Genomic DNA, 23,928 nt, shown 5'->3' on the forward strand with positions numbered 1-23,928 from the left:
GATATTGAGCTGTATGAGCTGCTTGTATAGTTTGGAGATTAATCCTTCGTCAGTTGCTTCGTTTGCAAAAATCTTCTCCCATTCTGAGGGTTGTCTTTTCGTCTTGTTTACGGTTTCCTTTGCTGAGCAAAAGCTTTTAAGTTTCATTAGGTCCCATTTGTTTTTGTTTTTATTTCCATTTCTCTAGGAAGTGAGTCAAAAAGGATCTTGCTGTGATTTATGTCAAAGAGTGTTCTGCCTATGTTTTCCTCTAAGAGTTTTTATAGTATCTGCCCTTATATTTACGTCTTTAATCCATTTTGAGCTTATTTTTGTGTATGGTGTTAGGGAGTGTTCTAATTTCATTCTTTTACATGTAGCTGTCCAGTTTCCCCAGCACCACTTATTGAAGAGGCTGTCTTTTCTCCATTGTATATTCTTGTCTCCTTTATCAAAGATAAGGTGACCATATGTGCAAGGGCTTATCCCTGGGCTTTCCTGTCCCATTGATCTATATTTCTGTAAAAGGCCTTTTTAATTATCCGGGAAATCAGGAAGTTTCACAACTATCTCTCCAAGCTTGCCAGGGCAATCTTTTGGAACTTTATGGGAGACCTATATCTTTCACTGCTTCACTCCCTAGAAATAACTCAATGGACAAACTACAGGGGTTAGGAGCAGAGTTTTAGAGTCAGGGACTCTGAGTGTGAGGCTAATAAGTCCAACAGCTTATTAGTCTTGGACCCTGGAACAACTTTTAAAAGATCTTTTAGCTTTTTTCCTTAATCTATGAAAGAGAATAAGAATAACAGCTAATAGGGCTTCCCTGGTGGCACAGTGGTTGAGAGTCCGCCTGCCGATGCAGGGGACACGGGTTTGTGCCCCGGCCCGGGAAGATCCCACATACCACGGAGCGGCTAGGCCCGTGAGCCACGGCCTCTGAGCCTGCACATCCGGAGCCTGTGCTCCGCAACGGGAGAGGCCACATCAGTGAGAGGCCCGCATACCACAAAAAAAAAGAAAAAAGAAAAAAGAAAAGAATAAAAGCTAATAGAGTTATGAGACTTAAATGAATTAAATATTACTGCAAGTAATATACTTATCACAAATCCAATTTTTTAAAAAGGTGTCCAGTAAATGGTAGTGTTTGATACTGTGAGTTACAGCTGTGTCAGTTCCTCTGCTCCTCTCCTACTTGGGCTTGGCTCTATCAATGGCCTCTTCTTGGCAGCTGGCTCTCTTGGGTCCCACAGAGCCTCAAGGCCATAGCCAACTCACTTACATTTCCTGCTCTAATATTCTAAGAGTCCATGGATGGCCAAGTGAGTTGCATAATCAAAGCAGCTCTAAAGTCAGAGGATGGTGAAATCACTCCAGCCTAAAGAGGCATGTGAAGGCTTGGTGCCGGAAATGGGACTTTTAAGTTAATTACTTTTTTAAAAGATTTATTATTTATTTATTTTTGGCTGTGTCGGGTCTTAGTTGCGGCACACTGGATCTTCGTTGAGGCATGCGGGATCTTTTGTCGTGGCACGCAGACTTCTCTCTAGTTGTGGTGTGCGGGTTTTCTCTCTCTAGTTGTGGCGCGCAGGCTCCAGGGCACACAGGCTCTGTAGTTTGAGACATGTGGGATCTCTAGTTGAGGCGCACAAGCTCAGTAGTTGTGGCGCACGCAGGCTTAGTTGCCCCGCGGCATGTGGGATCTTAGTTCCCTGACCAGGGATGGAACCCGTGTCCCCTGCATTGCAAGGCAGATTCTTTACCACTGGACCACCAGGAAAGTCCCTTAAGTTAATTATTTAATGTATTTATATCTTACCCCAATCCCAATATTGGTGGGGTGTTTTTAAAATGTACATAATCAATGGTGGAAATAAACAGTTGAGGGAATCAGAGGGTGGAAAGAATACAGCTAGGAAAAAACCAAGGCCAGCCATATGATTTCACTTGATCGTGTCCCAGACAATCTTGGGCTAAAGAGGGACAAGTCTGGCTATAAATGTTCTGTTACCAAAACAAAGCAGGAAAATACAATCAGTTGCAAAATTCATATATGTTAATATATGCCAGCCACTATTCTAAACATTTTACATGTATTAACTCACTCAGTGGTCACAACCCTCTATGAATTAGCAGTCTGTTGTCACTGTTTACACAGATGAGAACCTGAGGCTCTGAAAGATTAAATAAGTGGCCCAGTGCTCACAAAGGCAGCACTGAAATTGGAACCATAATTGCCTGGGCTCGCAGCCCAGGCTCTTCAAGACGAAGTAATGCTGTTTTGATAGATAACATAAAACTAGTAATAGCAAACCAGCAGTTTAGAGGATGCATTTCCCAACACTGAGCTCTGAGCCCTCATAAAGACAAAACAGTTTAACAAAGTACACTAGCATCCAGATTTGGGGATTTCCCAGTTCAGTTCATTTTTTTTTTTTTTTTTAATTTGGGCAGTGAAAGAAGACGATGTGCAGCTGGCAGCCTCTGTTTTGCTTGTGTGTGTCAAGTAAGAACATTAAAACAACAGCTACCAAGGACTGTCAACATTATTTCATGAAATAAATGATACTTAAGCACGAAAGAGAGAGAAAGGAAAGAAAGAGAGAAAGAAAGAAAGAAAGAAAGAAAGAAAGAAAGAAAGAAAGAAAGAAAGAAAGGAAGGAAGGAAGGAAGGAAGGAAGGAAGGAAGGAAGAGAAAGAAAGAAAAAGAAAGAAGGAAAGAAAGAAAGAACATCTAAAACAGGACCTTGTTTTTAAATTTTGAATAAATTCAGCTTTCTGAAAAGCATACCTTGTCCATATCTTTCTCATTTGCTCTCTGGCAGGTGAAGAAATATCAGAGAATATCAATGATGCATGAACTAGCATTTAAGAACCACTGACAGCCTCCCCTGGGCATCTCTCTGTGACCCCAGAACACCAAGGACCCAAAAGCAGAACTGAGACTCCATCCTTCTCCTGGCTGGATTCCAGGAAGTTCTCAAAATTAAGTCTCTTAAGATTCAGAAGATGTGATCAGATCAAAAAATACAGAAAGTCTGTGAGGAGTGGTCAGAATAGGAACCCTAAATTTGTGGTTTTCACACAAGATGTGCATAGCACTCCCAAATAAGAGCACCATGACTGCAATCTTTGAGATACGCCACAGTGACATTGAAGGCTGTAATTTCAGTCTTGAATGAAACTGATGACCATTACTTTAAAGAGAACATAATACACTTAAATAAAATATAAGATTAACTCCAGGAACATTATTAGATTTTCCTGATGCTAACACATTGACATCATTTTTCTATTTTGTGTAGTAAAGAATTTGAGTTGCTTATAAATTTATGTTGAAACCCACTGGATGCTTTCAGAGGCTAAAGTGAGCAGCCCCACTTGTACAGGGAGTTGTATTTACAATACCTACTGTTCCTATATTTCCATTATAATGCAATTATCCTGTATGGGAATAAATAAAGGTCACTGGGTTAATGGAGCTCACCTTCCTTTTTTAGTCCATAAATAATAAATCAAATATAATATTTAAAAAGAAAACCACATCCTGCACATCATTGTATTTCTGATGCTTTTTTTCATAGGACATTTGAGTACCGGCACTTACTATGGCCATAATTGTTACAGTCCATCAAGTTCCCACAGCACGGGTTCAGTAAAGAAGTACACAGCATGTGTCTACTAAATTTATATTTATCAATAGTAAAATGTTCATGAAATTTCCTATGACATTTTCAAATCAGATGATAGTACATTCCACTCTGAGTTCGAGGAGTGTATCACAGAATGATTTATCCTAGCAAATATACAGAAAATCTCATGAGCTTTATCTGCTAAGTATTGACAAAGATCTCCATTTAAAACATTCTAAACAAACACAGATTCAAGAGCATTCCTTTGCTTCCAGATGGCTTACCAACAGAACTTGTGAGTAGATAGTAGCCAGTGCTTGTGACCATGCTAAAAGTAATAAATGGCTCTAGGCAAGATTCTCCTGCCACTAGCTTCTCTAATGAAGAAATGAAGACTTTCCCGCCAGCTAAAGAGCTGAAAAGGGCTCTCAGCCCAAAAAAGCCTAATCAATGCTTTCACTTCAGGCTTCCCAAGGGATCAACTAAGCAATTGCTCCAGTAGCTGGCACATCAAGATTTATAGGCAGATTAGGAACACATGGCCTAAATAGTTTCGGAAAGCCATTTGTCTTGAGTAATGAATAATAAAAAAAAAAAAACACACAACTTACAGCAGCTGCTGTTGGATTACCAACACCCTGAAACTAATGCAATGTCTCATGAAATTTATCTTAGAAATATTTTTTAAATAATATGGAAATGATAGTACACCCCTGAGCCTGCTCTAAGAACTGTTAAACACTTGTAAATCACTTTCCAAAAATAATGAAAATGAAAAACTCTGCTTTGCGCTTGACACAGGCTTGTATAACAAAATGCACTTCAACTGCCAACCAAGAGAATCACACACAACTCCTGCCTCAGCAAGAATTTCAGCAGCATCACAGCACATCCCTGTGAATAAGCACTTTAAGTTCAAATTATAAACCTAGCAATGAACCAGCCAACCATCTTCATTAACAATGCAGCAGTTATAAGCACACTGTTTTAAAGTTAATTTGAAGGGCATGTATCTATCAATAGCACATGATTGTTGTTATAATTAGTAACAACAAAAGTAGCAACTACCACTTACTGAGTGTTGTTCTGCCAGGCACCGATCTATTATTTTATGTGCATTATCTATTTTAATCCCTGAAAAACCTTTATGGTCTGTGATAGGTGACAGAATATACCATCCCAAAATACACCAGTTTGGCATAAGAATTATTTAGAGCTAAAGACACTTAAAAAACAACATGTTAAGAAGGGCATTCTAATCTCCCTTTTCTTCCTGAAAATAGAATATTAAAAGTTCCCATGTGAAAGATGCCCTCCTTGTACCAAGAGAAAAGAAACATTCTTCCATGGGCAGTCAAAGCCAAGAGAATTCTTCACAAACAGAACTTGTTAAAATAATTCTTATCTTCCTTCAGCCTCCCCATGTATTTTAGTTACTTTCCCACAATTGCCTCTCTTTGTTCAGCCTGGTATAAAGTATTTAGATTTTGTCACTTCTTTGGGTTTTCATGTCATTATGAGGGCTCCTGTGTCATGTAAACCTTATGGAAATTTGTATGCTTTTCCGTTAATCTGTTTTATGTTAGTTTGATTTTCAGGCCTAGTTGAAAAACCCTAAGAGGATAGAGAGAAAATTTTGCCTCCCCTACATCTGTGATGGTTTGTTACCTAATTAAATCCACTGACCCATCAGCACAAAGCATTAAGATCTAACATTTTTAAAAAATATAGACACTTAATTTGCCTTAGTATTCATTCTCAATGTAAATATTTTTGGCTTTGAAATTTATCTAGGCTTCCCAAGAAAGTTTCCTTAAAATATTAATCATTTTGCCATCATCAAAATATCTACAAACAGTAAATGCTGGAGAGGGTGTGGAGAAAAGGGAACCCTCTTGCACTGTTGGTGGGAATGTAGATTGATACAGCCACTATGGAGAACAGTATGAGGCTTCCTTAAAAAACTACAAATAGAGCTACCATACGACCCAGCAATCCCACTACTGGGCATATACCCTGAGAAAACCATAATTCAAAAAGAGTCATGTACCACAATGTTCATTGCAGCTCTATTTACAATAGCCAGGACATGGAAGCAACCTAAGTGTCCACTGACAGATGAATGGATAAAGAAGATGTGGCACATATATACAATGGAATATTACTCCACCATAAAAAGAAACGAAATTCAGTTATTTGTAGTGAGGTAGTGAGGTGGATGGACCTAGAGTCTGTCATACAGAGTGAAGTAAGTCAGAAAGAGAAAAATACCGTATGCTAACACACATATATGGAACCAAAAAAAAAAAAAAAAAAGGTTATGAAGAACCTAGGGGCAGGAGAGGAATAAAGACGCAGACGTAGAGAATGGACTTGAGGACGCGGGGAGGGGGAAGGGTAAACTGGGACGAAGTCAGAGAGTGGCATGGACTTATATATACTACCAAACGTAAGGTAGATAGCTAGTGGGAAGCAGCCACATAGCACAAGGAGATCAGCTCAGTGCTCTGTGAACACCTAGAGGGGTGGGCTAGGGAGGGTGGGAGGGAGACGCAAGAGGGAGGGGATATAGGGATATATGTATATGTATAGCTGATTCGCTTTGTTATAAAGCAGAAACTAACACACATTGTAAAGCAATTATACTCCAATAAAGATGTTAAACAAAAAAACAAAAAAAAAACATTAATCATTTTTATGAATATAATCAAATACTTTACTTATTACTAGAAGTTTTACACCTGTTCTACATAAAATTGAAGTACGTCAATTTGCATTCGTTAACAGGCAAATTTCCTGAAAAATAAAAACAAATGCATATCTTGTAGAATAATTTCTGACATTCTTACAATGAAACTCTGGGAACGTGTGAAATTATAAGTATGCATCATTGTAAACAAATGATTTTTTAAATAAAACTTGAGCTTATAGGATTAATAAATAACGACTGGCCTGGACTTTCACATGGTCTATCAGCCCCAGCAGGATTATTTTGTAGCCCCCAAACTACATTATAAAAACAGAAGCCCGGCTGAATGAGTTCTTAGTTTGGAATATTTATGTGCTAAAACAGCAGCATGATCTACAAACATGCACAAGGCTATATCCTAGCTCCACTCAACACTTTATTACTAAGAAAAGAGGGTGCTTTGTTCTGAAGACAGCAAACTTGGGGTGGAGACGCTGACCTGCATCCATGATGCTCAGTTAGGGGGGATAATGTTAGTGTAACTGTATACAAAAACTGTAACACTTTAATGATTATAATATTGAAAAGATTTAGCAGTAAAGAATCAAGGTGAGATTATCCTAGAGAAAGGAGAGTGGCAAGAATTTTAAATCTCTTTGCTTGAGCTGGAATATCCATCTTCTCCTGTCTTGGACATTGGCATTCCTAGTTCCCAGGCCTTCAGACTTGGACTGGGCCTCATACCACTGGCCCTTTGATTCTCAGGCCTTTGGAATCCACCTGGGACTTACACCATTGGTCCCCCTGGTTCTCAGGCCTCTGGACTCGGACCATATTCCACCACTGGCTTTCCTAGTCCTCCAGTTTGCGGACGGCAGATTATAGGACTTCTCGGCCTCCATGAAAGTATAAGCCAATTCCTATAATAAATCTCCTCTTATACATATCTATATAATATATCCTATTGGTTCTGTTTCTCTGGAAAACGCTGACTAGTACAGATTTTGGCTGAGAAACACCAGTACAGATGATCTCCAGGTTTCCTCTCTTCAGTTGAAAAACCAATGGCTCTATTTAATCTGCACACAGTTGGGGCAGCACGGCCGAGTGAACAGAGCACTGAATTCAGGGTTCTGCTCCCATTTCTGCCACTACCTGTGTCAACGTGAGCAATTCAGTGAACCACCCTGGTTCTCCATTCGCTAAGGTGTAAAGTGAAAGGCTCTGTGTGGCTGACTTGTGAGGCTCCATCTAACACTACCAGTCGCTGATCCTGGGGAAGATCTTGGAGTCCACGGAGGATCATCAGGTTCTAAGAGTGCCTCCAAAGAGCCTCCAGCACTAGAAGGTCCATTCAGGCCCAGGCTGGCCAACCCTTAACCACTGCTCAACCTATCAAGAAATTTTTTACTCACCGATGACGATTCATAATTAATTTTACAGTAGGAATGCCATGGAAAAATCAGGTTTGATTTATTTCTTCTCTGCCCTTCTCATTGAATTTGTTACCAATAAAATATCTTGAATTCATCTCCTAATTAGTATTCCCACGATCAGTGCCCTGGTCCAGGGTCTGCTCACTGATCTCCCAACTGTTCTCCAATTCCATGCTGTTCCTTCTCTGATAATACAGCCCCACATCATCTCACCAGTCATCTATCTAAATGTTAATGTGATCCATCTCCCTTCCTAATTAAAAACCCTCAGTGAGCTCCACTGCCTGTAGAATTAAGTCCAGACTCTTTAGCATTGTTTCCAATGTGGTATCTGACCTCAATTCCAGCAACAGCTCTCACCTCCCAAGATCTCTAAACTTAGAGACTTTTGGATTCAAGGATCTCTAAATCCAATCTGCCTTTGACCAAATATAGAAATGAAGCAAGTTTTACCATTACATACAAACGTCTTTTCTTAGCCTAAATCTTATCCCTTTTGCATAAAATCTTTTGGAAGCATAAATTTCTTTAAAGAATCAAAAAGAGCTCCTTGAATCAATAAATGTTTTGGTATAATTTCTCTATTTTTTAATACCACCCTGCCTCCCAAGCTACATGGTTTGTAACTCATTCATTTAACTTGTCAGTCATTCATATAGCAATCATTCGTGAATCTTCCTGTGTGTCCTGTACGTTGATAAACTATATAACAGGCTATATATTGGCTCTACAATGTTAAAGAAACATGTTTTTTCTAAGCACTTCAATTACTGAAATAATTTAATACTCAAGGACAATACTATAGCATACTATGTTAATTATTTTAATGCAATGACACATAATTATTTTACATTGTAATCTAAAAAATGATGATGAGAGACTGAGAAATTAAGATAGTAGTTACCCCTATGAAGTAACCTTCTTCAAACTCACTTAAAATTTCAGAGTTGGTATTTTTGTTTGTGCTTGTATTACTTGACATGACCTTTAAATGTCCAGCAAGAACCAAGTAGTGTTCTAAGGGTATGTGTCCTTGTCTTAGAATCATACTTTCAGCTTCAAATCTGAGTAGAAAGAATATTAAAAACATCTCTCCTGTAAAATTGTAAGTCTGAAGTCATTACTGGCTAACAAAATCCTGTCAACTTCATCTGTAAAGAATTTTACTTCTTATTAAGAAGCAATTTTCATCCTCTTCTGGTAAAGACCTTGAAGCAGGGACCCTAGCCAACTTGTCCACAGCTATAGCATCAGAGCCTAGAATGGTGCTTGGCTCAGAACGTAGACACTCAATGAATATATACTGAGTAGATTTATGAATAGGCAAAATAGGGGTGTCACACAACCACAGAACAGAAGGTCTCCCTACAAATTAATTCATTAGATGAGCCCTGCTACTTCACAAAATATAGGTATTTTTTAAAACTACTACTGCTGAATTCATGACGTAAGGCCAGATTTTTCACTTTCTGGGAGACATAAATTTGGTGTTGATTGGCGTTCCTTTTATCAAGACTTTTTTTAAGTACTATATTCAAGATCAGTTTTGCAAATCTGCTATTTCCCCTATTCATAGGTCTTTAGCCAGAAATAGCAGTTTGTCCACCCTTAATTTCTAGAAACAACCTACCTCTAGTAATAATACATGGTAAACTTTAATAGACATAAAAACATGGAATATATAGCAATGATTTTAATTATTCAAAAGGAAGATATTTTATAAAGTATTGGGATTTTTTGCCCCACTTCAATAAGTTTGATGTTGTGAAGGAGAGTTAGAAGCAGGAAAACTCCCAACAAAACAACCATACAAGCTGATAAGTAAGCCTGTCACAGTTTCATAGATGCTGACAGAAGGCATGGGGCTCTTGAGTCAGAGACAAAGGACTTTACTAGTTGCAGCAAAAGGAGTAACAAGAGTATCAGTATTGTTGCACCAGTCCCCAAATCCCTCAAGGCAATGTGGGGGGCCCAGTGGAGCCCGCATATGCAGTGGGGTGAATCACAGGGGAGGATCCTGTGCATAGGGTATCTGCTGCTTTTATAACAGGCAGTAAGCAAGCTGGTTTGTCTGGAAGGCAACCAGGTGCCACGAAGAACAGCAATGAATTACTTTTCTCAGGACTGCCAGCTGCATAAACAATCCGAGAAATGGCCCAGGTAAAAGAACAGTCAAAGCCTTGGGATTTTAGCACATTCAGTAAGAAGTTTAGGCACACAAGAAGCTCCAAGCAGACTGTATCTCAACATACAGGGCATAATAATACAAATGAATGGAATTTTGGAATAAAGCTAGACGGTTACCTAAAGAATTATGATTCTAGTTCCAAAAGGAAAAAAATACAAGGAGAAGTTTTACAATGCTATTTTCACTGCCTTTGAGAAAAGGATTCACGAGATTACAATGGGAAGACTCCTGACTTTCGATTATGTTAATAGCAATTTTTAAAAACCACTACTCAAACTTTGTAGACTTGAACAAAATATCAAAAATTCCTGAAGTAACTGCCACATCCCAGAAATATCCTCAAGATAATGATTAGTTTCTATGAACCAAGAATAGGAGAACAGTCAATAGGAGCACCGAGGAATCATGGGAATGAGGCCAGTAATAAGTATGTGATGGAAAAGGAAGGAGAGGTGTGGGGAATTGAAAACTAATAAATTTAGGACAAGCACTTTAATGAATAAAGTCTGGAATTCAACACGCAATTGGATTTAAAGCATCACAGAAAGAGCAGGAGGATTCCACATTCTGTTTTCTCTCTGTTATACTGTGCAAGTGCAGATGAGAGCCAGTCATTCCCAGCCAGGTTTTGAAGTGCATCATTTGGCTGTCAGATGCCCATTATACTAATTGGATCACTAGTTTCCTCTATATCTCATTGACACAAGGATTCCAGGGCTACCCATTTCTCCTGCAGCATTAAAATTTAAGAACGCCACACATACAGTAAACCATAAAATATTCACATGGGCCTGTACTCTACTTTTGTATTATATTGTAACTCTGGAATGATTCTTCAATAGCCTACATGAGTGATGTGAAGGAATGACAATACTAAATAGGTTTCTCATGTTTAACATTTAATTTTATACTTCCGGAGCATTTGACACACTTGTGAATATTTACAATTTGATTCGAATCATCATCTTCCTCAAGCATTGTTTTCTTGTTTAGTATATAGCTACAACTGTTCCAACCTGACAAATATAGAAATCAGAGTACTTCTGTTAGGAACAGAAAAAGGAAGACTTAATACCCTCACAATCAAAAACTAAAATGTCCTCATTAATATACATATGGCTATACATGTATATTGTATATTGAACTCTAAGAAAATCCTATGAATATTATTATTTATAGATACACTGATTCATTTTGGTTTTATTCTCCATTTAAAAGGGTAAATTTGAATAAATATTAATATCACTCTTCACTGAATGACCTGGTGCTTAATAAAAGTAACTCCCCATTAAAATTTCTAGATATCCATGATTTTAAAAATGAGACTTCATGTTAATACTACATTATTTAACTTTTTCCAAGAAAGACTCACATACACAATGGATCTTGTATTAAGCAGGGTTCTGGGTTCCAGACAAAAGAATCCACTCTGATCGGTTTAAAGAAAGAAAGGATTTACTACAGGTACTAGATAGCTTATAGAATCTTTGGAAAGGTTAGTGAAATAGTTTCTAAGCCAAACTTACAGGAATAACTTTGATGAAAATGCTGGGCAGATCCCAGAACCACTTTGTCTCCACCACAGTCAGGAAACTGGAGCTACCACACCTAAACAAGGAATCCTGTGGGTTTTGCCAGTTCCTGCACCAGCAAAACAGATGTCCCATGTCCTACCCTTCCCCGCCCCATATATTAATTGCAAACCAAATGTCATGAAGATACATCTGTCAGAATCTAAACCTTGTACTGATACACTAAAAGAAAGTGAGGAGGGGCTGGAAAAGGCAGATTTTTGTTTTGTTTTGGTTAATATTCTATACTGAGATGGCAGGGTTTACATTATGGGGAAATATAAAAATGTAGCACTTTTTCAAAAGATTTTGGGTAACCCCAGATTGCAAATGTCAACTTCAACTTTATCATAAAATTCAGGGTACCTTATCTAATATATTTGGCATGTTTTTCCTCTTTCTAGACAAATAAGTAGACTGTTATAGTAGTCCAGTCATGTTTTTATTGTTTTGGAATTTTGCTTATAAGTTTTGATCTTCATCCTATTTTCAATTCTAGGTTGGTTGGAAAATTCATCATTACATTACAGAGTTCAAAGCACAAACCCCAAATTATTACACATTTCTTTTGATCAACATTCAATTTGTAACATGTCTTTTGTCTTCAAAGTTTTGTTAAACTCTATTCACCATCTGCCACTGCTTATCTTAGGGGATTGCCAAGACCCAAATGGAATATTTTCGTGTCACTTACTCTTGATAGATTGTGGTCTGGCAAAGTTGAAGCTGTACTTCATTTGGCAAACTGTGTAATGACCTATTCTTCTTTAGACATAGTTGAAGCTTTTACAAAAAGAAGAAAGAAAATAAATAAATAATAGCGTAGAAAAGAGCTAAAGGAAAAAGATTATGATGCTCTGCAATTAGCTCAGATCCCTTCAACGTTTCTGATAACCAAAACAAGAGTAGATTTTATGTGTTTCCCAAGGTCCAGCCATTTTTTATGTGATAGACATTGGTAATTAAAATCTTCCATATCTGGATTCATGAGAATTTGGTATGATCCTAACAGAGCAAAACTTTTCCTATGGAAAGGAAGGAGACATTGAGACACTGAGGAGATGGTCTTCCCCAGTACTCATGAAGTTCCATGGTGTTAGGCCCTCAACCTCTGTGAAGAAGTTCGTAAGGAATCCTTCAGAACCTAGATTGCCCAGCAAAACAGTTAGGACAAACCAAGGACCAGAAAAGTAAAATCTGATGGTGTCCAGGAATCCTTTACTGGAAGACTTTGAGGTAAAAAGTTCAAGCATGCCTTTTTTTCCTTTTCCAAAGTATTAGGTTTTAATACGCATTAATATTGCATCTGCCTGCTATCACTGAGAAAGAACTGTGAGGTGGCTACTAAATCTTTAAAATGTTTGCATTTCTAAAAGGTCTGAAAACAAAGATATGTTCATAACCCCTACCTCACACCATATATAAAGATTAACTCAAAAAGTGGATCAGTGATGTAAATATAAGATCCAAAAATATTAAACTGGAAAATATAGGGGTATAGCAGCAATAGAAAAAATAAACTGGACTTTATCCAAACTTAAAACTTTTTGCATCAAAGGACATTATCAAAGACAATGAAAAGAAAACTAACCTATAGAATGGGAGAAAATATTTGCAAGTCACATATTTGACAAGGGTTTAATACCCAGAATATATAAAGAACTCCCAACTCGGTAACTAAAAGACAAACAGGCCAATTTTAAAATGGGCAGTGGACTTGAATAGGTGTTTCTCCAAAGAAGATATACAAATGGCCATGAAATGGTACATGAAAAGATGCTTAACCACCTTAGTCACTTGGGAAATGCAAATCAAACACAGAATGAGATACCACTTCACACCTACTAGCACAGCAGTAATAATAATAGTAGTAGTAATAGTAGAAAATAACAAGTATTGATGAGGATGTGAAGAAATTGGAACCCTTGGGCATTGTTGGTGGGAATGCAATTGTTGCAGCTACTGTGGAAAACAGTATGGCAATTACTCAAAAAGCTACAGAATTATCATACGACCCAGCAATTCCACTCTTAGGTAACCCCTTCCTTGACACCTAATTCCTGGCAACCACTAATTGTTTTCTCTCCCTACAGTTTTACCATCCACAGCATCATATAAATAGAATCATACAATGCATTACTTTTTGTGTCTGGCTTAGCAAAATGCATTTAAGATCATCCGCGTCTTGTATGAATCAACAGTTTGTTCCTTTTTATTGTTCAGTTGTATTTCATTGTATGGCTATATCAGTTTGTTTATCCATTCACCTGTTGAAGGATATTTATAAGGATGATCCTTAAATTTCCCTTTTCATTACTAATTAAAATTCCATTTAATTCCTAAATGAGTATAGTTTTGTGTTAATATTTTATTTTAATTTTTTGAAATTTGGTGTTTATGATGTACAGACTTAATTTACTATTTATAAAAACACTTGACTAACTAAAAGACCTCATTTTCTGACCTGCTAGGTAAGTTTTCTGCAAAGCAATTTGATTAAAAATTTTGAAATTTTAGGGTGCTTAAAACCTTAAGTATCAACTTCTACATGTTATGACCATATCTTTAAAATTTTTAATGACATTTTAACCATTTTTAAGTGTGCATTTCAATGGCATTAATTACATTCACGCTGTTGTGCAACCATCACCACTGTTTCCAAATCTTTTCCATCACCCCATAGAGAAACTCTGTAACTATTAAGTAATGACTCTCCATAACCCCTCACCCCAGCCCCTGGCAAGCACTGTTGTACTCTCTGCTTCTGAGTTTGACTACTCTAGATACCTCATGTCAGTGGAATCATGTAGTATTTGTCATTCTGTGACTGGCTTATTTCACTTAACATAATGTCTTCAAGGTCATCCATACGATTATGTGTATCAGAACTGTCATTCCTTTTGAAGGCTAAATAACTTTCCACTAGACAGATATACTACAACTTATTTATCCACTCATTTGTCAATGGACATTTAGATTATTTCCACATCTTGGCTATTGTAAATAATGCTGCAATGAACCCAGGAGTGTTGATATCTCTTCGAGGTCTTGATTTTAATTCTTTTGGAAAAATATCAGAAGTGAGACTGTTTGATCATAGAGTAGTTCTATTTTTAATTTTTTGAGGAACCTCCATACTGTTTTCTACAGTGGTTGCACCATTTTACATTCCCACCAACAGTATACAAGGTTTCTAATTTTTCCACATCCTTGCCAACACTTGTCTTTTGAATTTTTGATAATAGCCATCCTAACAGCTGTGAGGTGATATCTTATTGTGGTTTAATTTGCATTTTCCTGACCTTAAGCATCTTTTCATTTGCCTGTTGGTTTTTTGTATGTCTTCTTTGGAGAAATGTCTATTTAGTTCCTTTGCCCATTTTTTAATCTGGTTATTTGTTTTTTTGCTATTGTGCTGTTGCAGTTTCTTACATATTTTGGATATTAAGCCCTTATCAGATAAATGGTTTGCAAATATTATCTCTCATTCCATTGGTTGCCTTTTTATTTTGTTGATTATTTCCTTTGATGTGCAGAAGCCTTTTAGTTTGATGTAGTCCCACTTGTCTATGGTTTTTTTTTTTTTTTTGGCCACACTGCACCACATGTGGCTCTTAGTTCCCCAATCAGGGATAACCCATGCCCCCTGCAATGGAAGCGCGGAGTCCTAACCACTGGGCTGCCAGGGAAGTTCCAAGTCCCACTCGTCTATTTTTGCTTTTGTTGCCTGAGCTTCTGTCATATCAATGAAATAATTGCTAAGATCACTGCCACAATGGATGTCCCCTTCACAATAGCATCAAAAAGAAAATATTTAGGAATAAAGTTAACTAGGGAGGTAAAAGATCTGTACACTAAAAACTATAAAACATTAATGAAAGGAATTAAAGAAGATACAAAAAATGGAAAGACATCTAATGTTTATGGATTGGAAGACTTAATATTGTTTAAATGTCCATACTACACAATCTACAGATTCAATCAATCCCTATCAACTTCCAACAGCTTTTCTTTCAGAAATAGAAAAAACATTCTAAAATTCATATGGAACCACAAAAGACAGTGAATTGCCAAAACGATCTTGAGAAAGAAGAACAAAGCTGGAAATATCACACTACTTGATTTCAAAATATATTACAAAGTTACAGTAATTAAAACAGTATGGTACTGGCATAAAGACAGATATAGATCAATTGAACAAAATAGAGAGCCCAGAAATGAATCCATACATGTATGGTCAACTGATCTTCAACAAGGGTGCCAAGAATGCACAATGGGGAGAGGACAGTCTCTCCAACAAATGGTACTATACAACAGATAATGACAGTAGGTCTGTATCTGTAGGAGAAGGACGTTTCAAACAAGCAAAGGAGGAATGCTAGAATAAATCCGATGGTAACAGGCTGAAGTTGGAGACATCCATTTGAACTAATGTTTATTTTAATATATATACAGATGGATATATACAGAAATGAATATAGATAAATGGGTTAATATACTACAAACACTTGCCAGCTCTATGCACTGAGAGGGCCTAGAAGTAATGACTCTCCAGTTGCAACAAGAACACCTAGTGGACAGGTTTTGGTTTCTAAATACCATTCTCCAATAAAAGGAGCTATACTTCTTAAAGAATGGCTGGTTCTTGGGCCAGGGCATAGAAAATACAAGATAAGCCTGGAGAATCTTACAGTGCCAGAAAGTAAGTTGATGATAATAATTATTATTATAAATGAAATAAAAATAAAATAAATAAAAGACATGGGTCTGTCAAATGGACACATGAGCCACCCTTAAGAGGTCCTGATACCCAGAGCTAGAATAATTTAAGCCATATAATAAACAATGATAATAAAGAATTATAACCCAAAGAATAAAATAAATATCCATATGGCGATAAATATCTATGAGACCATCTGATATAAATATACAAGCAAATGAATGAATGAATAAATGAAAAGAGGCAATTCTTCCTTTCAGAAGAATTATAAATGCAAAAAGAATGAGGAAAACCGAGCATCACCACTAGAGTGCCAAAGTAATAATTGCTGCAGGGAAGATCCACTGATGAATGCTAAAATTAGTGAGAGAAACAGGGTATCCACATTGCCTCCAAGTATCTCCCACAAAATATTTATTAATAACTGTGGAGGTTTAACATCTGCCTACAATTTCTTAAATATTCCTCCCTCCAGAAGATGGACCTTAATTCCCCTGGACTGGGCTGGACTTAGTAACTCACTTCCAAAGGACAGAATATGGGAAGGGGAAATGGTAACTTTCCATGGAGAATCCTGGCAGATACTACCTTAGCCAACTGATCAAGGATAACATCGCCAGTAACAAGACATTAATGTCATGCACCCAAAATCTATAACTTCAGTCTGATCATGAGAAAAAAAAGTAAACCCAAACCGAAGGACATTCTACAAAACATCTAACCAGTACACCTCAAAACTGTCAATGTAATGAAAGACAAGGAAAAAAAAATGAGGAACTGTCACAGATTGAAGGAGAGTAAGGAGACATGAAAACTAAAAGCACTGTGGTCTCCTGACTTGAATCCTGGAACAGAAAAAAAGACAGTGGAAGCACTGGGGAAATCTAAATAGTCTGTAGTTTAATTTACAGTATTTGTTGAACCAATCTTAATTTCTTAGTTTTGGTCATTGTTCCATGGCTACATGAGATGTTAACATCTGGGGAGACTGGGTAGAGAGTATACCAGAATTATCTGTACTATCTCTGCAATTCTTCTGTAAGCCTAAAATTATCAACATAAAAAGTTTAAAAATTTTTTAGCTTCAGCTAAACACAGTAATTTGAAATAAATGGGTCTCAATCCCACGTAACTGAAGCCCAAAATAAAAGCAAATCAGCTGTATCCAGTTATTACTATTCACCCATGCAATCTGAATGTCCAAGTTTTCCAAACTAAAATCTCTCATAGTACGTCTATGATTCATAAAGAGTAAATATCTATTTTTACACCTCAGGAACACAATTCTATATTTAAATTAGATTCTATAAGAAAGATAAATTGAACTTAAATCATGTTTGTTTATACTCCTTTTTCCAAATTGTAAATTCACTGCTAAGTCGAGGACTGTGTGTAACCAGACAAGAATTTCAGCTCGTTATTACAAGAACTTACATGGCTATGATACCAGTGTTGGAATCTCCTGGACTAAAATGGTATAGGTGGATTCAAGACAATGTCATAAGCACAGAAAACAGTGACTTTTAGAAACGTCTGATGCCAAAGATGATGAATACTTGTAATATAGCACTTTATTGTTTAGGATGCTCTGAAATGCTTTATACCTTAAAATGTTTAAAATCAATATCTCTTTTTACTTTAGAGCTGGTTTACAAAACATCCTTTAGAGGCTAAAAAACAACAAATGTAAATCCAATTTACCTAAGTATATTAAAAATTTTAATAGAAGTAGAGAAGGTCCACCTAATATCTTAGGAACAGAAATTCATAGCTACATAATGGATTGCTTTGAAGTTTGTTCAAAGATTAGTAAATTAAAATTACAGAAAACATTTTAATAGGCTTAAATAAATTTATTTATATTCAAAATCAATGATTTATCTTAAACATATACCTCAAACATAACACACAGTAGGAACTCAATGATCAGTATTTCTTTAATTCATATATGAAATAAATGAAAGATTGCTTCACTAGACCAAAATAAAATATAAATATTACAACCATCTTTATTTAATCCCATTTTGTTTTCTAAAACCATAAAATTGGGCTTCCCTGGTGGCGCAGTGGTTGAGAATCTGCCTGCTAATGCAGGGGACACGGGTTTGAGCCCTGGTCTGGGAGGATCCCACATGCCACGGAGCAACTAGGCCCGTGAGCCACAACTACCGAGCCTGCGCATCTGGAGCCTGTGCTCCGCAACAAGAGAGGCCGCGATAGTGAGAGGCCCGCGCACCGCGATGAAGAGTGGCCCCCGCTTGCCACAACTAGAGAAAGCCCTCACACAGAAATGAAGATCCAACACAGCAAAAATAAATAAATTAATTAATGAACTCCTACCCCTAACATCTTCTTTAAAAAAAATAAAACCATAAAATTAAGGCAAAGATTAGGAGAGTAGAAGTATAAGAAAAATAATTTGGCATGATGTTTTCATAGTGTTAACCTGTATCGCTTAAAATTATAGAAGAAAAGCACTATTAATAACATTGGAATAACCATTATCAGAAAAAAAACTTTTTAAATTTCTTTACCTCTCTGAGATTTTCTTGGCTTCTTTGCTTAGGCTGAATGAACAACAATGTTTTCAGCTTTCCAAATTCTTTGCTCTGTAAAACAAAGTGTATTTACATTGAATGCATCCCACTTGTCCCCAAGGATACAACTTCTTCTAAAAATTTGGAAAGCATTTATAGCCTGGGTAACATAGAGTGTTATATTTATGTAATAGTGACTTCTAACTTTGCACGTAAACTTTGTTGAAATAACTTTAAGAAACATATTTACTTAAAACAACTAAAGCACCAAGCATGGAATTCACTGTCATGTTATAGACAGACAAGTTTGATTCTAACAAACAGGACCATTATAGCAAGTTGAGAGTTGTTTGCTTGTTACAAGTCACCCCATGAATGTAACCTACCCTCATGTCAGCTCAGTTGAATAGAGATCACATTCACCAGAGTCCATGAACCTACACAAAAGTATCAAGAGTAACTGTTTCCTTTTTATCTAGGGAATTCAGTTTCAAAACAGTGTTACTGACTGAGGGCTACACTCTAAGGTGAAATACAACTCAGTTTAGTTAAGTTTATTTATCCCAATACAGCGTCTTTCCTTAACTTTTTATTCCAGGTCTTAGGCATCAACATGAAAAAGCATGACCTCCAGCCAAATCTTGATATCAATTTACTCTTCATATCCCATAGGCAATGATGAGAAACTGAATATAGATCTAAGATACTCCTAGACATATTCTGATAGCTTGTTTGTTCTTATTAATAGTAATAATAACAATTTATTGAGCATTTATTATGTACCAGGCACTGCTTCAAGTACTTTACCTCCATTAACTCATAAAAGCAGTTTATATTTTTTGACTTCCTATGTAAGGAATAAACTCTCTGGCTGTTTAACATGCCTGTCAATGACACAGGGAATATGCTGACTTAATTCTTCTGGTTTGTAGTAGCTATTTTTAAAATGGAATGAATGACAACACTACCACAGTCTACCCAAGCAATATAGCAGAGATGATGCAACACATAATCCTTAAATCAAGGAACTGTGCTTCACTACATCTCCTGCCTACGCTGGAAACTACACTGCACAGTGTGACGCACTCCCATCTTGGCCGGCACTGTTCTAACAGGATCTAGTAATATTATTCATCTGTGCTCATGAAAAGTGAATTTTTACCCATAATGTACTCATACAAATGCCAGCAACAAGAAGAAATTACTGATAGGATTAACATATAACAAGTTAATTGTGCCAAATTAAAAAAAGAAAACAGAGGCAAGTGAGTTGTTTCATTTGATGTCAATATATTCCCCAAATATATATAAGAATTTAACTCTATTAAGCATAATAAACTGTAATTTGGGGAATTAACTTTTACTCTGTGATAGATAGAATACATATAACTTCAAATTACTTTTAATACTGAATATATTAAAATTTAAAACTGGCCTACAAAACACATATCATTATGAAAAGAGCTAATACATTCACATGCATATAAAGAATGGAGGGAAATACACCAGAATGTCATAATTGATGATCTGTCTCCCTGGGTATAGAATTTTTAGTCATTTTTATTTTCTTCTTCATCTTTTTAAAACCCAAATTTCCTACACTTAACCTGTATTACCTTACTTTTATTTCAAATTTTAAAAAATAGCTCAATTTTTTTCTGATTATGAAAATAATATATTTACATTTAAAACTGAAAATCTATTGAAATCCTACCAACCATAGTTATATTTTGATGCATTCTAGAGCTCTGTGTCTCTGTTTCTGTGTGTGTATATGAATATATATTCACATATATACATATCTGTACACTAAAGAAACATACATAATTTTATAAAAATAAAATTATACTATTCTGTTTTTTGGCTTGATTTTTTTTTCTTCAGTGACATACTATTTACTTCTTTCCACATGTACACAGTTACTTTTAATAGCTGCATTGTACTCCATTATATAATTTATCAATTACCCCTCAGAACCCAGTTTAGACATCACTTAAGAAGCAAAGCGAGAGAGAGGCATGAACATATATACACTACCAAACATAAGGTAGATAGCTAGTGGGAAGCAGCTGCATAGCACAGGGAGATCAGCTTGGTGCTTTGTGACCACCTGGAGGGGTGGGATAGGGAGGGTGAGAGGGAGGGAGACGCAAGAGGGAAGAGATATGGGAACATATGTATATGTATAACTGATTCACTTTGTTATAAAGCAGAAACCAACACACCATTGTAAAGCAATTATACCCCAATAAAGATGTTAAAAATAATAATAAATTATAAGGTGCTTCCAAAAAAAAATTAGTAGGAATGACAAAATTAACGTTAGTTGGTCAAAACTATAAACTGGTAAAGTCTTTCCAGAAAACAAGCATAAGAGGGCTTCCCTGGTGGCGCAGTGGTTAAGAATCCGCATGCCAATGCAGGGGACATGGGTTTGATCCCTGGTCTGGGAAGATCCCACATGCCGTGGAGCAGCTAAGCCTGAGTGCCACAAATACTGAGCCTGTGCTCTAGAGCCCACGAGCCACAACTGCTGAGCCCACACGCCGCAACTACTGAAGCCCATGTGCCTAGAGCCCATGCTCTGCAACAAGAGAAGCCACTGCAATGAGAAGCCTGCTCACCGCAATGAAGAATAGCTCCTGCTTGCTGCAACTAGAGAAAGCCCACACGCAGCAACGAAGATAAAAATAAAACACAGCCAAAATACAGCCAAAAATAAAAATAAATAAAATAAATAAATTTTTTTAAAAAAGAAGCTTTCACTTCCTCCCAAGTCTGGGTTCAGCTCCCCTCAGATGCATTTCAACCACAATCTATCTGTCAACACTGCACTCAATGAATGTCTAGCTGACTGTCTTCTTTCCTAAACCATAAGGGACCGTCTATGTCTGATTAAATGTTGTAGCCCCATACCTACTATAGTGCCCAATAAATAGCTGTTGAAATATAAGTTGTTTCCTTTTTTTAAATAAAAATACAATAATAGAATCAACATTCCTGCACACACAAATTTGTGCACTAATCCAATTATTCCCATGGCATAAATTTCTAAAACTGGAGTTGCAGAGACAGAGGTATGCACATTTTGAATTATAATAAATATTGCCAAATTGCCCTCCAAAATCCTTGTAGAAATTTACATTCCCACCATCAATGGATAAAAGTGTCCATTTCTTTGTATCTTTTAAATACTGAGTATTGTCACCCTTTTTTAAAACTTCAGAGTGATATCATTATCATTCGTCGCTTTTACAATTAGAAAAAAAATTAAGACATTACAGGTTTTGCTATTCTTAAAACTAGATAGCTATTAATTAGGATGCAGTTAAAAAATACTAACCAAGCTATATTTAGGATAATTGCTCATGCTGAATAAAAGTTCATTAGCTGAATGGTTCTTTATGTTCAAGTAAAACAGTGCCCATCCTTTTGCTCAACTCTTTTCAAGGTACCTGAAGGAGAGATGATATAAATATACAGAAAATGTATATGATAAGTACTTACTTGATAGAGAAAACGTACAGGAAAACCAGCTAATGTGGAGATGAACTGACTGGAGTAGAACATACATAGAACATCCTTAATGTGCAAGTTAGGAGGCGGGGAAAAACTCTAAGGTATGGATTCAAAAAACAAGATGAAATTGGGAACTTACTGTGGAGGTGTATTAGCTGCTCTGACAAATGAAGCTGAAAGATGCTGTCTTGCTGTTCTAGAATTGCATTCCCAAAAGCTTATTGTCACTGTCCACAAGAATGCTTACCAGTACCCCAAACTCAGTGTGTCCAAAAGAAAACTCATATTCTTCCTCTCTTCCCCACAGAACACTTAGTTAATTTTGGATCCAGCCCATGATGTTATATCTAGACTTGTAATGTGCAATACGTAAATATGGCTCATACAAACAGAGATGAGCTGTAAGCATTCACTGGACTTCAAAGACTTAGTATAAAACAGGATGTAAAATATCTCATTATAATTTTTATATAGATTACTTGTTGAAATGATCGTATTTTGGAAATACTGAGTTGAAAATATATTATTAAAAAATAATTTCACCTGTTTTTCCCCTCCCCTTTTTTTAAAAATGTGGCCACTGGAAATTTAAAGTTACATGTGTGGCTCACATTATTATATTTCTATTGGACAGCAATGACCTACACCATTGAGATCTAGACCACTGAAATCAAGGGCTAGATTATGAAGCTAACCATCCGTTGTTGTGCTCTAAGAACTCCAGAAAGGAGCAAAGAAGTGAGAGGAGGAAGGAGCTAGCTGTGAACTGGGTTTGGCTGGAATTTTGTGGAGTCAAGGAAGGGGATTTCCAGGCATGGGAGCAAGGACCATAAAGCAAAGATGAGAAAACTAGGTTCTAAATGCCAGATTTTCTAGAACTATGGCTCTCACTGTGTTATCTCTCTGCTGCTTCTGCCAGAGCCTTCAGTAGTACCTCAGAACACTAATCATGTCTGAGCTGGACTACGAGGTAGCAAGCTTGAGCCCAAGGGTTAAAATGGGAAAGTACGTCTCCTGTATCCAGGAACTGCCAATAAGAGAACCAAGAGGACAATGAACTGGAAGGGCAGAAATCAGCTGGCCAACTCCCCCCGCCTCCCCTGCCCCACCACCCAGGAGATTCTTTTTCCAGTGTCAGCCTGGGAGTTCTGAGTCTGGGTGGAGAGTTTTGTTTGTATGTTTTTATTTTGGTTGTGCATTTCAAAGATGGCATCACTCCCTCACAGAGCCTCCTTTAACCTATAACAAAACCGCAGGCTGTCCCAATCCCAAAGTTTGCCTGAACCTCATAAGAATTTGCCACATGCTACGGAATCTGTGCCTTGGATGCCAAAGTTGTCATCAGCGTCCAGCTTTGTATCCATCTCCTTTCCAATAAGCGGAAGGCAGCCTGGCCCCAGTTAATTCAACTTCACTCACGTTCTTACCCCATGGAAATCCCTGCATGCCTTGCACTCAGGCATGCCCAACTACTGAACACCTGAAGCTCAGGACCTTTTTCAACCTTATGTTACTAAAACAAAAAGCAGCGGTTGCCTGGAGCCAGAAAGGGGCTGAAGAAACTTTGGGGAGTGATGCATATTTTCACTATTTTGATTGTGATGATAATTTATCGGTATACACATATATTATCAAAATATGCACCTTCATTATATCA

General features: G+C 36.9%; 1 protein-coding gene across 1 annotated transcript in view; it reads right to left on the reverse strand.

Moving 5' to 3' along the window:
• NMU (neuromedin U) overlaps positions 1-23,928 on the reverse strand; it is a 247,265-nt gene that overhangs the window by 167,445 nt on the left and 55,892 nt on the right. The window contains exon 4 of the mRNA XM_070045577.1: positions 18,750-18,824. The gene's annotated coding sequence lies outside the window, so the exon portion shown is untranslated. The remainder of the gene's footprint in view (positions 1-18,749; positions 18,825-23,928) is intronic.

The sequence above is a fragment of the Globicephala melas genome, chromosome 5, assembly GCF_963455315.2.
Source record: "Globicephala melas chromosome 5, mGloMel1.2, whole genome shotgun sequence".
Classification (NCBI taxonomy): domain Eukaryota; kingdom Metazoa; phylum Chordata; class Mammalia; order Artiodactyla; family Delphinidae; genus Globicephala; species Globicephala melas.